The 4,054-nt window shown below is 38.6% G+C and overlaps 1 pseudogene; it reads left to right on the forward strand.

Annotated features, from left to right (window-relative positions):
- Positions 1-2,524: 2,524 nt before the first annotated feature.
- Positions 2,525-3,455, forward strand: LOC108791259 (annotated as a pseudogene).
- Positions 3,456-4,054: the final 599 nt, after the last annotated feature.

The following is a 4,054-nucleotide window of genomic DNA, read 5'->3' on the forward strand; positions in this document are numbered from 1 at the left end:
CCTTATACACACCGTTAACCCTCTTCCTAAAGCTGCCCCGTCACTGGAGTGAGATGTACTTACATGTATGTAAAGTAGGGTTGGAACAGACAGAAGGAGGTTATTTCCCTATCCGACCTGTATCTACCTTTTCCATTGGACCTTGTTGATTTGCTCTATGTCACCTCTCCCATTTTAGCCAAAAGGACGCTCTTAGAAAACCTAAATGGATATAAAAATTTCTCTTTTTCTGCTGCAGTGAAAACATGGGTGATAAAGGATATCCATCTATTATAGAAGGCCGTAATGTTTTTTTCCTCTTCCGTCTGGGATTCGGCTTCCAGTTTTTCTAAGTGGAGCAAACCGAGGAGGTCCTCTAGTTCTTATTTGTGAAAGTCACATGAAAGCAAATTGGTATAATGTATTTATGCACATCTTTAACAGTATACTGATATGTAACCTAATATTTTTTTTACTAGATTAAAAATTAGAGTTTGAAAAAAGATGTTTATGATGGTTCTGGGGTCTTGGCACCAGGTGCCCATGCGGCAGAACAGGGGTTGATTAGGGGTTGATAGGCTAGTGTCAGGTCTCGGTGTTTTAGGGATTGCTTAAGTCCTGGAAGTCTGATTAAGTATTAAAGAAATGGCTAGGTGTTTTGTATAGTATCAGATAGAATTGAGGGGATGTGTTAAGGGTATTTTCTTATTTTACTGTTGAGGGAGCTGCAGATTTTTCACTAGTGTCAAACTCCTAGCAAAAACTGAATCCATCCAAAAGGTAGGTTTGCTTTGTTCAATGTGATATGTTTAAAGTCACCTACATTTTTAAGCTTGGAAATAAGTTGATTGTATATGAATTTTATTAGAAAGGCTATTTATCTGAGAATAATGTATCAGACAAAATTCACTAATGTTATAGTTTAACACATGGGAAAAAATTGGGAGAAATGTCCTCAATTGCAGCGCTGCCCCTGAGGTGAGGGTGGGCAAATATCGCTTGCGTTACTAAGTGTGCGGCTCCTAAAAATTGCGGACCGGGTGTCCGGGGTGTCCAACGTTCTCTAACACATGGGGTCTATTCACTCAGCTGCCATAGGCAGCTGAGTGAACGAACGACCTGAAGCGAAGTGAGCCGAACGCTGTTCGGCTATTCACTTCAGGCTGGTACGGCTGATTTCAGCCGTATATCGGCTGAAATCAGCCGTACATTGGGTGGCTTCGGGTTGGCCAAACATGCTCGGCATGTTCGGCCGACCCGAAGTGTAGAAGGAGTTCGACTCAGCCGATCCAACATCAGTCTATTCTTATAGATGCCGAACAGCAGTGGGTGAATAGCCGAATACCGCTGAGCGGCATTCGGCTCGGCTGTTCTGCTCGGTCCCTTTGTGGGACCAAGCAGAACAGAAAAATAGTTAAAAAAGTAGAAAAAAATAAATAGAAAACGATTGTGCGGAGCTAGCAGTGACAACTAGCTCCGCCCAACTGTTTTCTATTGGCCGACGGTTCTGCTGCCGTAAAAAAAAACAAAAAACATTTTTGCCATAGGAAAGCAGTGCTAGATTCCTATTGGCTATTTCAATTTGCAATAGCCAATAGCAAACTAGCTTTTGCACCCGCCGTCTGCTGCTGTTAATCACTAGTGGGGGCCTGATGGAGAACTGCAGGTCCTCTCTGCTGATTGACAGCAGCAGTGAACCTTTGGCTCGACTGAGCCACTCGGCCGACTTCGGGAGCTGTACGGGCTATATTGAATAGCCCGTACAGCAGCCCTTCGGTTCTACTGAACCAAAGGGGTCCTGGGGCCGAAGCTAGCCGAAGGATCAGCCGAAGCTACGGCTAGATCCTTCGGCTGCTTCGTGAATAGACCCCTATGTTCCTGCAGGGACTGACTACTCCCCAAGCTGCTAATCTCCATCTGCTCCCCAGGTTCAACTTATTCTCCTGGGAGCTTGAGACCTCTGCCATTGCATTTAGGATTTAGAACAGGAGCAAATTAAAGAATTCCATTTCACCAATGTTCTCTGCAGAGAAATACCCTTCAATACATGACCTCAAGCATTTCTGCTCAGTAAAGCAAATAAAAACATTATCAAAAGTGAACTAAAAATGTTCAGCAGATTTCAGGTCCAAAACCCCCAAACTGCTGAGGCAGCAAAATATGAATTACTTTCTCTTCCTTAATTAGATTCTCTTAATTCACTAGTTTCATCTGCATTATTATTCAATGTATTTGTTATTCGGTTTGGGTATAACAAAGCACAAAACATTTTTATCAATATCAGTAATAAATACTACCACTACGTAACAGGTTGCATCCCCATTGCCAGCAATTGTCAAGGGTCCGTGATGGTATGGTTATAAATATAAACCATTTCTTCTAGACAACTGTAAAGTGGTTTTTGTCTCCTCCTTTGATAAGTCTCACACATTTTAATTATATTTTTAATATTCAGTTTACTAAACAATAAAACACCCACATTCTTCAACGAACATTTAATTAATCTTTTTTTATGGTGATTTCATATCTCACACATAAAGAAGACATGTCATGGTCTAATGCATCAAAAATAACAGCATTTTTCCTTGTTGGGTTTTCTGCTATCCAGAGATTTCAGATATTCATGTTCATTTTATTTCTACTTGTGTACCTAGTGACAATATTAGGAAATGTTGTTATTATCGCACTAGTCTGGACACAACCCCAACTGAAAACGCCAATGTATTTTTTCCTGTGCAACCTATCCTTCCTGGAAATCTGGTACACATCAGTCACACTTCCTAAGATGTTAGCGGATCTTCTTTTTACAACACAAAGAATATCAATTATTGGTTGTATTGCTCAGGTGTTATTTCTTTTTCCTGCTTGGAGCTATTGAAAATTACTTTCTTGCAGTCATGGCATATGATAGATAGCTAGCCATTTGCAATCCATTAAGATATTTAACAATCATGAAATCAGTACTTTGTTGTCAGTTAGCTGTAGGATGTTGGTTGTGCAGTGTTTTAGGCTCCGTTTTTCCTCTCTATTGGTTGTACAGTTTGTCATTTTGTGGCTCAAATCAGATTGATCATTTCTATTGTTATGTGGAGCCCTTACTGAACAGGTCTTGCACAGACACATCCAAGCTAAAGACCTATTTCTTTATCATGGTCTGGATAATTGTTTTTGGTCGCTTGCTGTTTACTATTCTATCATATGTGCAAATTATATTGACTGTTTTTAGCATATCATTGTCATCTGGAAAGAGTAAAGCCTTTTCCACTTGTGTGTCTCATCTTACAGTAGTAGTCATTTATTATGGATCTGTTATATCGATATATGTAAGATCACCTAAAGGACAGATGTTTAAATTTGACAAAATTATATCAGTGTTCTATGCAGTAGGAACTCCACCTCTCAACCCAATAATATATAGCTTGAGAAACAAAGAAGTAAGGAAATCATTATGCTCAATGAAAAATATGTGTAAGTGAAATATTTGCTCAATTAAAAAAGTGTACGTAGAATATATGCATTACTGAAGCTCTGAAAATCATTCTGTAGACTTTTTTTCTTTGTAATCACATAACTGCATTATTAAACAGAACTCAATGACACTACAAATGCCAGCAATCTAATATATTTGCTTAATTGAAAAATATACACACAGAAGAATAATTTTGATTCCAGACTCTTTCCATTGAAAAAAAAGAAAACTTTATTTTTTTTAAATGCTTATACCCATATGAAGCTATCATCATCACCTTCATTTTCTATAACACTATGTATTGATAGGCGCATGTGCCTGAGTTTGATTTCTGGACTGTCTGACGAAGTAAATTCTGCAAACTTTAATTTAGAGATAAAACTTGAATTGAAATCAATAGCAGGTGAATCCTGAAAAACAATTATATCTATTTTCAAGGCTAATAGCCAGGGAATTGTCAAATAAAAGACAGCTAAGCACTGCCATGGGAGCCATGTACAAATGCAAAAAAAAAAAAAGTACCATTCAGTGGACATAGGGTCCTCCTTTTTTACACAGAAAAATACCAATCCTTTTAGTTACATACTTGGGAGATGTTTTTAAAGT

The sequence above is a fragment of the Nanorana parkeri genome, unplaced genomic scaffold (genome assembly GCF_000935625.1).
Source record: "Nanorana parkeri isolate BGI_ZX_2015 unplaced genomic scaffold, ASM93562v1 scaffold538, whole genome shotgun sequence".
Lineage (NCBI taxonomy): Eukaryota > Metazoa > Chordata > Amphibia > Anura > Dicroglossidae > Nanorana > Nanorana parkeri.